The sequence below is a fragment of the Scatophagus argus genome, chromosome 1 (assembly GCF_020382885.2).
Source record: "Scatophagus argus isolate fScaArg1 chromosome 1, fScaArg1.pri, whole genome shotgun sequence".
Classification (NCBI taxonomy): domain Eukaryota; kingdom Metazoa; phylum Chordata; class Actinopteri; family Scatophagidae; genus Scatophagus; species Scatophagus argus.
Window position 1 is genome coordinate 16,148,322 of NC_058493.1, and position 15,462 is coordinate 16,163,783.

A 15,462-nucleotide genomic window follows, 5' to 3' on the forward strand; every position below is an offset into this window, starting at 1 on the left:
TGTCCCAGACGGTGTAAAATTTGCTGTTACACTGCCGCCGAACAGAGCAGGTGAGAGCAGACAAGGTCCTTAGGCAAAGAGCAGCTGACTGCACCCAAAGATTTTCTCTCTCCCTCTATTTCACCTCCCTCTTCCCTCTTTGCCGTCAAACATTAGAGGTAGAAGAGGATAAATAAACATGTTATTCAATAGCCCAACAATCAAAGTTAAATACCAAAGTTTTCATACAGATGATGTCTCCAGGGTAGAATTTTCTCTACTGTAGAGATCAGCGATGTTGACATTGTGCTAGGAATGAAAATGTGTAGTGTACGTGCTGCATATTGAATCTGACAGCGTGTTAGTTCACTTAGTCATTATGCTGATTTATGAGAGGTCAACCACGTATCTACAGCTGGGTGTAAAAGCAAACATTAGGAACACTTATCATGCCATTTGTGGATTTGTGCCAATTGTGCCAATTGTCAAAAAATAATATGAAAATACTATGATTACAACTTTGCATCTGGTGGGTGTGCTTGTAACAATCAGGCGTTTTAACTCAGAAATGTACAATTTACATTGCAAATACTAAGCTTGTGTTTAAATGATGTAGCCAATGAAAACAGCAAAGTGAACAGCTGCAGGTAATTAGAGCTGGCCCAGGAATGGCCAGGGATTCAAAGTAAACATGGATGGTTTCCACAATCAACAACATTTACAAATGCAGAAGAAGGAAGCTACTGAATTTGTGAAGAATGTGCAGTGGGAATGGAAAGCATAGAAGCATGAAGCCAGCAGATGTTGAAAATTAAATACATGCGGCATGTGGCTAACAGGACTGTGGGGTTATTCTTCTGATGGTGGACCCTGGAGTTCTCGAGGGCTAGAGGACAGCTGTTCCGGGTTAATACTTACAGGTTTACATACAGTCAGCCATGGCTGAGGTTTTTTTTTTTTTTTCTTTTTCAAATTTCCTTCAGGGGAAACTGACTTTAGTTTTGCTGCATATATCTGGCCTGCCACTGGTGTTTGCAACAATAAACATTTCAAGTCTGATTCCTTAAGATTAGTCACACAGCACAATGGGCTGTTGAATTGATTGGCTTTAAATGGCTGGATGAAACCACACTCTTATAGACTCATGGTCCTAGAGAGCTCAGACTGTTCCTAGCACACCCCTGAAACATTTTAGTCTCCAAATGCCAACTGGTTCTTTAAATTGCTGAAAAGACGTGAATTATAGATGTCTGACAGCATGATGCTCACTTTTGGCTTTGTGTGCGCCCTCAGTTGGTGCTGGCAAAGTTTTCAGTCACACACAACGGCAGCATTAAAGAGATTTCAAACAAATGAACAAACTCCTATGTAACAGTCCTGAAGTGGTCAGCGCAGGGTCATGAGGCAAATATGTATGAAATGCTGTTCCATTATAAGTAACGATGGTATTTCATAATATAACTTTACATAGACCTAAACTGGAAATGTATGATAACTCACAGCTTCTAGCTTTACTTTGCCATTGAACTTGAAATTCAGTGGATTTTTCCTCTTTTGAAATGCAGCCTCAAATGTCTTAAAACCAGACATTTTTTCTTTTATATTTTTGCATTTCTGTCCTTTAAAGTGCAGTGTTTGTAAAGAATAAAATGTCTGACATTTATCAAATGGAATGCATTGTGTTTTCTCTGTCTCTGTGTGGCATTCACTAACTAAATATTAGTACACTGGCTGGGCAACTTGAGTGTGGTTCCTCCTTCACCAGCCTCCATTGAAACAACCACACTCTGTTTATTCAAAGTCGCTGCTTGAAGGTTTTCTGTGAGGCACTCTGCCACTATTGGCTCTTTGGCTGTTGCAAGAGAAACATGTCAGTAGTGTTTAGAGTAGTAGTGTCATAAATTATTTGCACTAATCGGTGTAGGTATTCGTTCTGACTCATGAAACTGTAGGTGATTCTAGACTGGAGAGTGCAAGTGCTGTTTTTCCAAAGCCATGCACAAGTTTGCAGAAATGAAGTTTAACATTTGCTTTTTTTTTTTTTTTTTTTACCCCACAGCCTACAGAATGAAAATATGGCTTTTCACTGTCGAGAAGAAAGTGCTTCCTTAGACAAGAGTTCTCAGCAAAACCGACCTCTTTCACTGTTAATATTTCAAAATGTCACTAATGTCCAAAGTTAATTTTTTACAGCAATGATTCAGTTTTTCTGACTTAGCACTATGTGGCATACTCTAAGATTTCATTAAAAAAAGGTCTTTATGTGTTAGTTGTCACACTTCTGTCCTGTCTGACCAGGTGTGTCTGTTCTGTCACTCCGTTCACAGCTGCAGTTTTAGTAGTTTATCATTACTTATTCACTGCCGTGGGCTCCCATCACCGTTGAAGATGAATGTTGCCAGCTTTTTCCTTTGCTCTCATTATTTCTCTCCTTTTCTGACTGTGTGTTTGCTCTCTCACCTTGTCAGATTTACTCCATGTGCCGTGGCCTCATGGTGGTGGTGAAGCTCCTTCAGTGGTGAGTACTTTACTATGGAGCCAGGTTGTGGACCAAGCAAACAAGTTCCTGAAATTGTCAGAAGATGCAGTCCTGCAGTCCTGGTTGAAGGGAAAAAATTCTATCATTTTGTAGGGTTATATACTATATACTCTCATTTTTGCAAAGATGGGGATAAACGTGTCAGATAAGATGATACGTCTTCAGCTTAACTACTCCCCTGTGGATTCAGTGATGGGAAGATATACATTATGTATCTCATGTTAAATCACTTGTAAATGCAGTGGGGTTGGGGGAATGGTCAAATCTCCATTTAAAGGAGTGATGTTTTTTATGGCCAGGGGTATGTTGGACAAAGTTGTAGCCCTCCTTCTCCCTGGAGGTGGGCTGGGATCATTAGTTTTAGTTTTTGAAGTGTTTGGCCTTTTGATGTTCCTATGTTCTCTTTAGGCAGCCTGGCCTGAAGGATATTTAATATCATTCCTACAAATTTCCAGTTAGGAATAATTTGAACTGAGCATCTGTCAAAGAAACAGCCATTTAAATACATTGGTCATGGTTAAAGAGGCATAAAATGAGGCCAGATTAGACAGAGCACATTTCTCTGAAGGCTGGGTCTGGTCGAGTCCGGGGCCAACCTGGGGCACAGCAACCCAGCGAAACTGCTCCTGCTTCCAATTCATTAAGTATAACCATCTAAAACCACTTGGATTCAAACTCTCCCTCTAGCTGCACCTCCTCATGACCAGCCACTCTCACTTCTCCTGCCACTGTGGCATGATGGGGATTGTCTTAGCATCTCAGTTAGTTGGTATTTTACTTATGAATGTTCAGGGGAGTCGGGACTTGATTATATTTCTCTCTGTCTCTGATGCTCTGACTAACAGGGGACTGTTGTATCCCCACTGTCTTCACTTCAAACATTCCCCTTGTATTTCCACTAGGGTGTGCAGGAGGACCTTTATCAGCGTTTGCAATCTTAGATTATATTTTATCACCAAGAGAGTCATGAAAGAGCATGCATTATATCCTCTGAAAGAAGCTGTCTGCACTTAAAGAAACACATCGGGCCTCTCTCAGAAATGTTCAGCTTTTCTTCTCTTCATCATCTAAAACAAAAGCACAACTGCTCTCTGAACAGCAGGAGGATACCCTATGACACAGAAGAACTGAGAGTTCTTTAGTTGATGTAAATCATTTTTTTGCGTGTAGACTGTTTGGGGGCGACTATTTTGCAACTAGTGGAAAAAAAGTACATCGCAAATCAAAAATTTTAGGTCTTTTTGTTCAAATTTAGTTATTCATTGGAAGCACATATTTGGTTTCTGTTGTTGACACATAAGCTTGACAAATAATTGAAACTGAATCATTTTTTACATATAATTCAGTAATTTGCTCCCAGTAAATATGCCTTTAATGTCTGTAGCACATAATAAACATCAAATTAAAAAGTTTCCCAAATTGGTGGAAAACTTTGTGAGTACTTTTATAGCCCCTGCCCCATACTGCTTCACTGCTGGCCATAGGTGTCGACAAATAAAGAGAGGTTGCGTGAGCAGAACATCTCAGACGCTGTCATTGGGGGGAAATAAACAATGCATTAGTTCCGCATTGACTTGCAGCAGAAACGGAAGAAGGAAGAGGAGAGGTTAGAGGAAGTGCACTGCAGGAGGCAAGCTGCAGAATATTAGTGGACAGGGACACTTCAGAGCCTGAGTGTGCTCATGCACTGCTCTCTTTCTTCTTGCTGTCCTCCAAAGTTTCTTGCGCTCTTTTACACGTGATATAGATTAACTGCACCTCATCTGCTGCTCCCTTATGTCTTGTCCTTACTATTTCATATTCATTCAACCTCTGTGTTCAGTTTTGCCGACTACAAAGCTTGGCTTTTATGTTTCAAAATGAGGCAAGTATTTCAGCTCTTGTGATCATTTTGTGAAGAAAGGACTCAGCGTGACTTGTCAATGATAGCGGCCTGTGGCCATCTATATACCATTCAGTTTCCATGAAAGTAGGTATATTTTAATAGTTATGGCCCTACTTTGACATAAATGAATGTAATAAAATTCTATAAGTTGGGGAAGAAAACAAGACATCATAAAAGAGATTTCTTATTCAGCAGTGGGTTTTTTTTTTTCAGTTTTGAAATGATCGGGTAAATTATAGAGGAGTGAAATCAGACTGTGCCTCTGTAAGTCACTGTAGAGGGTATAGACAAACAATGTGTGTAACAAAGACATTTCTTCTGTTTGATTTGGAGGAATTGTCAGGTAAGCCTTAATCCCAGGCCTATGCCACAACCTACAGTACAAAAGCATACAAAGGCAACCTCAGATTCACTTCAGGATACAGGATTTCTGAGTCTTTTCCCTCCTCCCTGACATGGTTGCCCTTATTCTATCACACAATAGCACCAATGCAATTAACCCTTAGAATGTTCATGAAAAAATTAGGTAAGCCTTAAGTGTTAATTGGCTAAAAATAGTTATCTCCGTGGTAAATAGATCACCTAATGTCTGAACTAATCACTTGTGAACCATGTGTGGGAATTCTAATCAAGTACTGAAATGACTTTGACAGTGATCATATGTACACTGTGCAAGATTAATTCCTTTTTTTTCTTTTTCTTTTCTTTTTCTTTATTAGTTTTTCTCTCCTGATACTGATATTGATACATAACCTCAGGTAACTGATATTACTGATCTGGTGCCAATGCTGTTGTTTCTTTTCTCAGTCTGTACACCTCATTTTGTGGAGCTGACAGAGCTATAATTAAATTTGTTAATTGTTTACATTGTTAAATCCTTTGTTGTTTGTTACGAAACCCTTACTATCCATTAAATTGGAGTGCATCACTTCAAACAACATTCAAAGAAGGTGAAAGGTACCAGATTGTGTACGGTTCTGCAAGAACAAAACTAATGTTGAATGTGGCAATATTAGCATTAATTTCACGAAGTTAAGTAAAAGTAAAGTTGGCTGCTGAGGTCAGGGTACAACCAAAATGACCTTCCTTGCAGTATTGTGTTCAGTGTTAAGTAAAGGTTGTCATTTGGGTCGAGGAAAACGTGGATAATTGTGCAAAATGAGGGATTATTAGTGTATTTGATGTGTGAGGGACCATGCTGCTACTCTGCCCTTACAAGTTCGATTGAGTGTTAAATAACTAGATAACAGGGAGTAGTTAATCGGTGTGAAGTTGTAACTTTATTCTCTCTACCTTGGCTTGTCCTGGTGTTGGAGGTGAATGTGCTGTAAGTGTGGAACTGTGGTGGAATGGGCTGTCAGGGTTCATTAGCCCAAGCCATCTCTATCTCAGGAGGAATGTGGCCAGTGGTTTAAAACCAATTTCCATTACCTTCCTTCATTTTATTAACTTCCGTACCATTACCAGGGCGCTTCCCTTTGACAGTTGTTCCTCCTCACTGTCTTGTACTTCTGTGAGATCCCTCTAGGTCCAGGGTTGTGAATCCTCTCTTCTCCTGCACCCTGTGTTCCCTTTAATCGCAAAGCAGTGCGCCTCAGCCCTCTGCAGCCTTGTGCTAAGTGTATAGTGTGTGTAAGTCTCGGCTTTCACATGTGAGGCCCTTTGCACAAACCTCTGTGACATCCACCCTTGAAACAAGTGTCCAGCCAAAACTATAGTTTACCCCCTGTGGATCTCCAATGGCTGTACAGACAAACTCTGTGGTAACATGAGTAAGGTCATCTTAAAAGTTCAAAACAGCTCTTTCATCCTAGTTTGAATTGTCACTAGCTGCTGACTTTTGAGTTAGACATATTGGGCTGGGATAATCCAGTGGGAGCCACGGATGTGTGGTAAATAGTAACTGTGATATCTATCTACTCCATGACCCCAGTCCACCACCGCTGATTAGATCTGTTGGGAGCGTTTGTCCATGAATAAAATGGGCTTTTCTTGCAGCCTGAGTGAAGAAGAGGAGTATGAAGCTTACGAGATGCCCCGCTTCGTGACTGCCACTTGGGAGCATTGGGGGAAATGGAGGAGGAGGTGAAAGGCCAGGTATCTGCCACAGAATTTAATTAGAAAGACTGGATGCTTTGTCCTCTGTAAAGTCGCTTCAGGCATTCTTTAATTGCCCCATTCCCAATTTCTTCCAGCAGTCCCTTCTCTTAAGTTCATTAGTATTCATCTTGCACAGGCATTTGAATGTTGATTTCAAGGATGTTTTACTTTACTGTACTTCAAACTCTTTTCCTAACTCTTGGCTTCATCTTATTATTGCCGAAATGTGCAGTGGATACCTTTCTGATATCTCCATTGCAAAATTTGTCCTCCCATTTCAAATGTTGCACTTCAAGCCACCTTAGTTTCCCCGATGAGCTCAGTAATTGACTGTGCTGAATCACCCACATTCTATTAAAAAAACTCCCAGATGATGTTTTAGAAGATAACAAGGCATATGCAGATATGGAGGGTTGTAGCAATACAGGGACTCGAAAGTCAGAGAGAGAGCAAGACCTGATAAAACATGATAAGGTTGTGCACATTGCAAAATCTTTTTAGGGATTCTGTCTCCCTTTTGATATGGTGGAAAACTAAAAGAGAGAATCGGGCACAAACACAGGCCTTAGATTTTTATTTGGTTGTTTCATTAACTGAACATTTTGAGCAAAGTAATCAGAAAAAAATTGAGATCAGTTGGAGATTGATTTAACATTTAATGAAATCCATAAGGGGATTTGATCTGAAATTTTGATAAATCAGACTAGGTAATAGGCAATTAACTGTCAAATTTTCATGATTCATATGATGCCATTACCAAATATTTTAATAATGTAAAAACGCTTTTAAGGAAAAGCAAATTGCTTTTTTCACCAGCTTTGAGCTTTATCAGCAGTGTTTAACCCAGTTACTAGCATTTAAGAAGAGAAAGCTGAGATTAACCCCAGCAATTACACTGACCATCATTCATTAAAACTGTAATCATGCGTAAAATTAGATTGATAGAACATTTTTCTGAGAGGTTGAGAAAAGGGAATAGAAAAGGAAATATGTGTAGTGATACGGGATTGAATGGACAGAAAGTTAATTCAGCTGCTTTCAAAATATGGTAAGGCGGCAAAATCCTCCTGGGCAAATTATAGATTTCTACCCCATCATCACAGCATTTCTAACAGGAGACAGAGGTTATGCCCCCCATAGCACACACATTCACACATCTTACCTGTACTGCAAACTACACACATACACCAACTCATGTCCCGCTCTGCAATATAATAACTGGTTTATCTAGTTGCTGGGAATAGTTAAATCCTTCACGGGGGAAGCACTCTGTTGGTAGGATTACCTTAGTATATGGCAGCCATTTCTATCCTTATTATCACATATTTTCTCAACAGGCGAGTTTCAGGCCAGTGTTTTAATGTTCAGCTCTATCCAATCCCTAGCTTTTACACTGGATAAAATATTTATTTGGTTAATCACTTAAGTATCACACTGAGCTCAATATCTTCAGTAGTCGTAACAGGATTATGTGCATTATGGGTGAAAGTCAGGGCACAAACATACTTTTCTTGTAGATATTACATTAAAAAGTTTCCAAAGTAATTTTTTTCCTCCCACTTTAAAACACCCTTGCCTGACAGCTGTAGTCTGTCTATTTCACTATCTCTGTCTGAGTGTAAATTTTGAATATGTCTTTCGCACTTGGAACCATAAATGAAATGTAAATTTACTTGCCTTTTTTCTTCCTTTAAAGCATTACAAGTGCCTCTGTGAATATGAATGGAGTGTGTCAAAAAAGATGCAAAAAATTAGATTAATGTAATATAAAATCTTTGCTGTGTCTGTTTTTCTGTGCTTGGATTTTTTTTCACCCCCCCGCATAGTTCACTAAAGAGTGGACTCAGTACCTGCTGTTTTTAAGGTTCATTTTGAACTTACAACCAAGGCTGACACCTGAGGAACCCTACCTTTGATTGATTGTTGAGACCATTGATCTAATTTTGAAACCTTTGAATTTCTCCTCTGCATCCTTCCTGTTTTTGTATGGAGTGGAATAAACCTAATTTCCTTGTGCCTCATGCAGGGTTTAGCTCTCCAAGGCGGGAAAACAGAGAGAATAAATAAATAAAGAAACCTAAGAAACAGGTCTTTCACAGCGGCACAGAGATTTTTATAGACTCGGTCAATTAAATTTGTCTTATTTGGAACAATGGGGCTCCGTAACTCAATAAGAAGTAATGTGGTTGAAAAGACCTCTCACTGTGCGGCCATTAGGTGAGAGAATGTTACCATGGGAGTATTAACATGCAGGGATTACAGAGGCATAAGACTGGTCTGAGCCAATTAGAATCAAGAGCAGCCGAGAGACCTGAGGTGTGGGTGGGCATCCTGGGCTACCAAGTCCTGCTGGGAGGGCGTGAAAGAGAGAGAGAGGGAGAGACCGAGAGAACATCACAGCCGGGGTTTGATGGAAACCAGTAGTACTTCAGAAAGGAACGGAGACCCTGGCTTTTACGAGTAGTTTTATCATGGCAGAACAACAGCCCATGAGTGAGCTCCCTCACTCAGTTATCCCAGTAACACGCTACCAAGGGTTTCCTCTTATTGTACTAATACTAGAAAATTCTCTTTACATGGAAAAAGACACATATTAGACTAACCTAAATGCTTGTAAGTTGGTTAAAATACAGTTTATGATTAGTTTAGAACATGATATGTAGTTGTATTCAGTAATAAAAGATCTGAAAATGAAAATCTGCTACAAATTCACAAGATTGATGAGCTATTCATGAAAATGTCAGGCATCATTGCATAATTTGCTCATAATACTTTTGGTCAGTTTGCTGGAAAGGTGTCTGTAAAAGTTTTTTCTGTCACAGAGCACTACTAACATGACAAAATATGACACACAAATTCATTTGGCAGCTGGTTTTGTTGAAAACGTGATACTTTTTAGGGTTCAGGTTAAAAGACACTTTGACATGTGAACAGGAGGAGCCAGGATTCAAACCACACACCTGAGATTGATGTATGACCCTTCTACCATATAAAAAACAAAACAAAACAAAAAAAATAAATTCCAGTTTGGTCATCATACACCCTGTTGTCTTTGTGAGCTGGGGCCAGAGGTGTGAAACTGTAGTTTCACAACTAGACAACTGAAAAATGCATGTGCATTCTTTTGGTGAGATTTAAAGTATAAAGCCACGTTCTACCTGTTCTGATTTTGTGCATGAGCCTCATTTCCACACACACACACAGAGTTTGCCATAAATGGATATGATCCGTGTAGATGACCAAAATAGCAGCACAATTAGAGGAACTGGCAAACAACCTAAACAGTAAGTGTTGAGAGGCACATGTTCTCGCTGCATATTCTTCTTTTATAAATAGCACTTAATATTTGGGAAATTGCGTGTTTTTTGTGCATACATATCGGGTTCGGTTCCTTCCTCCTGCTCTTCCATCATACAGGATGTATGATAGCCTGACTTCCTAATGTATTTTACTGACTGGCTCCCAGGCTCGTCTTTCAAACAGTTGCTTCCTTCATAAAGACAACCACAGCGCAGGTATACTGTATACACACCAACACACGCAGTGACTAACAGCAGGGTCGTGCGCAAGCACTGACTCAGATGAAAACATAAGTATTTTGAAGAGAACTGGTATACGAATGAAGAGGAAAGAAGTCAGCTATGCTGCTGAAGAGTTTTTATTGTTTAAATCATATTCACTGCCAGGAAAATTATCTTATTTTTGGAAAGGATTAGTATTATTACTAGCACTATTAAACTACTATTAACAAAACTTAGAGTGTATTATATAGTTTTATTTATTTATTTTTTTGTGTTGCTGTCTACAGTGTCTTCATAAATAGATATAAAAATTCTTTTGCAGAAATACTTGCAAATGAAGTCTTATTTCTTGCCTGTCTGGCTATTTGCAGAAGAGAGCATTTAGAGGAAGAAATTCAGCAAGCAGTCCATCCTTTTGTCTGTTTGTGTGTGCATGTGTGTGAGAAAATGAGAGAGACAAGCACTTCCTTATCAGTGAACTCAGATGTGTCACTTGCTATGTCGGAGAAGGATGTAAACACAAAGTGCCTCAGGACATTGTAACAAAGTCCCTTGTGCCACCAGCCCCCCCGACACAATTACCCACTCATGTCTAATTGGCATTTGAGGCTTCTCTGCTTGATCGACCATGGCCACATCAGCATGAAGTGGCAGGGCAGCGTTTGCCAAGCTGTGACTTAACTGGTATCACGCTTTGTTACTCTTCTATCTGCTTACATAATTTGCTCATGTAAATTTACTCTGCCTAATTAACATCGTCAGCCTCTCATTTAATATGAACAGACACGGGATGCATCCAGTCCCTGGTGCTACTGTCCGATGTGCTGACTTCTGAGTGGCAGTGCGTAGGCCTGTCTGTTGGTCGTGGTGCTGGAGTTTATGCGGCTTGGTTGAATAAATCCATTACTCAGTACATACACAACTTAGTCTTGGCATGTGTGTGTCAAGAGAAGCATGAAACTAACTTTCCAGAACTGTCCTGAATTAAGAAAATTAAGTTCATCTCAGTTGTTGCTTGATTGGAACTGAGCACTTAACTTGAAAAAGGTTTAGACAGTGGTACATGGACACAAATCTGACTGACAGGCCTCGCTGTGGAGAAGAGCTTTGTGATATTTGAGTTGATGGCTCGACAGACAAATAATAATACCCTCAATTAGAGTCTCTTTCTCTGTTTTATGGTCTCTGCAAAGCTTAATGGCCTGTTCCCAGAGAACTGCCTCTGGATGCCTGCACAGTCATCATTATCCACCCAGATATCCTGTGTTAATAAATGACAAGCGTCTGGAATATTGATTTGTTAACCTTCAAAGTGGCGCCATCCAATGCAGACTGCAGAATTATATGAATTTAGCAAATGTAAACCCTGCAGAATAAACTCTGAGAGTGTAGTGTGTTTGTCTACATGTAAAGATCAATCCTAAGTTGGAAGTATAGCTCCCGAATTGCTTTTACTGCTGTTTCAAACCTTGTCAGTGCAGAGACATCACCCTTTACCAACAACAGTAGTTTGTCCCGGTAGATGCCCATTGATTGGGTTGTATATGTAGAGCGTGGGTGAAACAAGGGCTGCAGCCGGGGTGAGTTTGCCTGATGCGTACGAAGCCACACACTCATTCAGCCAGTCGGGATATTAGATCAGACTGGTGGTTTGTGATGGTGGCAGGGTCAGTGAGCATCTCATTCGCATAACCCCCCACCCCGCTCCCTCCCGCTGCTGCTCACCCGTTTGCCTCTCTGCCGCACTGCAGGGTAATCAGGACAGTGACACTTTATGAGAGAGGGGACGACAAAAGGATTTACACACAAAGCCTGGCAGAGGAATATATCTCATTTGCCTCCAGAGTTTGGACCTGAGTTCATGAGCACAAAAGTTAAAAGGAATTAAGTTTGAGAACATTTAGTTTAGCTTAATAGTTTACAGTCATTTGCTTCAGATGATTCAGACGCCAACTCACTCATAATTCATTTAGATTTTTTTTGTCGAGTTTTCCTCTTAGTTTGGCCTGTCACAGTAACTCATGCTAAGTCATAGCAACGATTTTACTGTTCCTGATGTGTTAATCCATCAACCACAAAATGACAAAAATAAGTTAAACTCTGGTGAGATACAGCAGAGGAATTCTGTAATGCATTTCTTTTTAAGTATATATATTGTAGTTTTGTATGTACGCTTTGCACTAAGTAGAAAAGGTTAAAAATATGTATTGGGACATTGGTGGCAATCTGGGAGAATGAGTCTGAAATTAGAGGTGAAAGTATTAAAATATTGATAGCACCTCTCTGTGTCCATTGCTGTCCCATTTATTATTCATTCTACCTTGAAGGTAGCATGCAAGATGACCCCTTTTCATTCAGGTCCCTGCCTGCTAACTCCTGCACTCGTAAGTTGTGATTCCATGTGGCTTCACTGACATTTTGCTCCAGTTCAGTTCAGTTTTGAAGACATGATTTAGTTTTGTGCAGTTTTTTGGTATGTGTGGTTAATTCCGTCTAGCATAAGCATTCATATGGACTAGGTACTTGTCTATGTGTCAGATTGAGATATATGTAGATAATCAAGGCCTACCCAGTGTTTCTGGTGACTGAGTGTCAGAGGGTCCAATGTAATGGACTTATATTTGTGAGTCGAAATAAATAGCAGTGTCATAACATTATTAGAGGATTTGATTAATATTCCAATCCCTGCTAGTCTATTTCACGAAGCAAGTGTTTTGATTTTGGTCTTCAGCTGACATGAAGAAAAAGGAGAAAATGTTGATGTTAATGTAACAGATTTAGAGCAGCCAGATGTTGAATAACTTCAAAATGCACCAAACATCTGTCCGAGATTTAGAGGCCTCTAAGATTTAGAGAACTCTTAAGTGTTGTTCCCTGTTTCTGTACTTATATACGTATGGTATATGTGCAGCACACCAACTAGGTACTAGGATTTTTTCACTTTCACAAAAATAAAAGCTGAACTTGTGATTTCAGGTTTTTGAAACCAAATTCGGTATGTCATCACAGTTTTAATTAGCAGTGTCCTTTGTCAGACTCTGATGTGTGTTGGCCGAGTTGGGTTACTTCGTAAATTATAGCCTACAGAAGAGAAGGAAGAAGATCAAGGAAACATGTTGACTTAACGATACACACAGGATTATTTTAGATTTTGAGCAACTCTCCCAAATGATTCATATTTCATAGGGACCATATTTGCCAGCGCTGCTTTGAAGATCTGCGCAGGGCTTCTGCACAGACTTTGGTCAGTAATAAATAGGAATTCCCCTGAGGGTACGGCTCATAGGTGCTGTTTATGTTGACCAATGGAACCGCAGCCTGGAAACCGGAGGAGTATAGCACTGTTGGGATTGAAGCAGGTGGGTTCTGGGCTTCAAAGACCAAAAGATAATCTGCCAAAAAAATCTAAAGCCGGGCTCTGAAATGTGCTGAACATCTACGAGCTTCTGCTCACAAAGACACGAGGCTCATCATGTGGTTCGAGCCAGCCCAGGAATGCTTTGATGCTGCTGATCCCCTAACTTTTGTTAGTTTATTTGACTGAGTTTTTATGTATAATATGTATTCCAAATGCTAGCTCTTCTTTAAAGAACTTAAAGGAAATCCTGAAGAAATAACCTTGGAGTTGAAGGCTTGTGCTAAAGCGTGAGTTGATTCAAGAGCTCAGCTGCAAAATCTTCCATAACACAGAGGGAGAAGTGCCAGGTCAATCGTTGGATAAACTGTGGCAAAAATGGTACCCCATAAGCACAGGAGATTTTTTTTTTTCTTTTATCAGGCTTATATCTTTAATTTTCTGAGCAGAATGGGAAAGTAGAAGAATTGATCAGTTTTTTTGGTCCCTTTTAAATAACTTGATATCATGCAGAGACAAAATCTATACTCAAGATTAATCTTAAACAAGTTTCGATAGTGATTAAATAAAGCACATTATATTGTTTTTTTTAGGCTTAAGGTCTCTCTTTCCTTTCTCTTATACAGCATTTGTAATTTATGTTAAGTATTTCACATTTATCCCAGTCCTTAATTTTGTAAGTCTGAGTAAATTTCGAGAGGACACAGTTTTATTTGCTGTGCCACTGATGATTCTTTGATGAATTATATTTAGTCAGGAATAAATTAACCAACTATTTGACTCTCATTTGGACTAAAAATTATTGTCAGCGTAATAGTGAAAAGCAGCAGTTCTTGTGTGACATATTTATCCCGAGAAACTCAAAAAAGCCGAGACTTGAAGGGTCATCGTGCCATCCAAATCCACTCTTCTCCCCTCGCTATTTCTGTCCTCCTCCCTTCTTGCAGCATAAAGATGAACATGTGCTGCATTTCTCAAGCTTATATGAATCGAAGCTGCAGACTCCCAATTTTTATCACCCACAAGGTGAAGATTCGGAGCAGGCCTCCAAGTATGAAAGTACATTTACGCTTTTCCAGTATATTCACAATTCTCTGGAGTGGCAGCAATATTAAAAACCGAAGCAAATTTAGTCTTCTGACTGAGCATTTTGAATTTGGTCCATCTGTCACCCATTAAATTATATAAAATCTCTACTATTTTTCATATGCATGCCAGGCTTAAAACTGCTAATAAATCTTTGCTGGTGTAATACAAGGAGGAGAGAGCACCGGTTACATATTTCTTATGTCAAGGTGATTTCAACTGGAAATTGCTCTGCTCACGTGATTGAACCAGAATGGAAAGAAGTTGATTTTATTTTCCCCTTGCTATTCAGCAACATTTTAGAAGTAGGCCTGCCTCTTATGTAACCAGCGTGGGCTGCCGTTTGCTGCATGTGTACACTTCTTGTGCTGTACAGTCACCTACACCCCTTGACAATGTGAATTATTGGCTTTCCTTTTCTTGGCCAAGCAACATCTTTTTTTCTTTTTAATGTGGACTATCTTTAGTGGGCTTCAAATGGAAGCAGAATAACATGAAATACATGAAAAGTAATGGAGGAAATGGCCTCCGAGGCTCCATCTTAGTTTGTAAAACAGGTTTTTGTGGGGAAGGATTGTGTTCTCTTTGCCTGCAGAGGGGGATGTTGCCCTGGACATGGACTCATGTCCTGTGTTTAAAGCAACGGCACACTCACCACCTGCACTGACTTTTCCCCCTCACATCTGCTTAATGTTTTTGTATGCAGGTCTAAAGCATTTCATTATATTATGAAAACCTGTATATCTTGGTATTTTAATGCCCTTTTCCTCTAAACTTCTCTTCTCTAAGGTTACATTCAGCAGCACATTAACATGCTGTGAATCCCTTGGTTCTTTGTCTTTGTTCACTTACTTGTATTGTTCTTGTATGTACAAAATCATTTTGCTGTGCAGTCAGAGAGACAAATGATGGTCTAAAGTTGAACGCAATTTTGTAATTTACCAGAACATTAAACTGAGCTTTAAAAAAAATAAGAATGATTTAACAGATTTCATTT

At 39.6% G+C, this 15,462-nt stretch overlaps 1 protein-coding gene across 4 annotated transcripts in view; it reads left to right on the plus strand.

Moving 5' to 3' along the window:
* The window catches only part of zfhx3b (zinc finger homeobox 3b), a 328,411-nt gene that overhangs the window by 10,247 nt on the left and 302,702 nt on the right, over positions 1–15,462 (plus strand). For all 4 annotated transcript variants that reach the window (XM_046386999.1, XM_046386989.1, XM_046387010.1 and 1 more), the window contains one exon: positions 2,448–2,497. The gene's annotated coding sequence lies outside the window, so the exon portion shown is untranslated. The remainder of the gene's footprint in view (positions 1–2,447; positions 2,498–15,462) is intronic.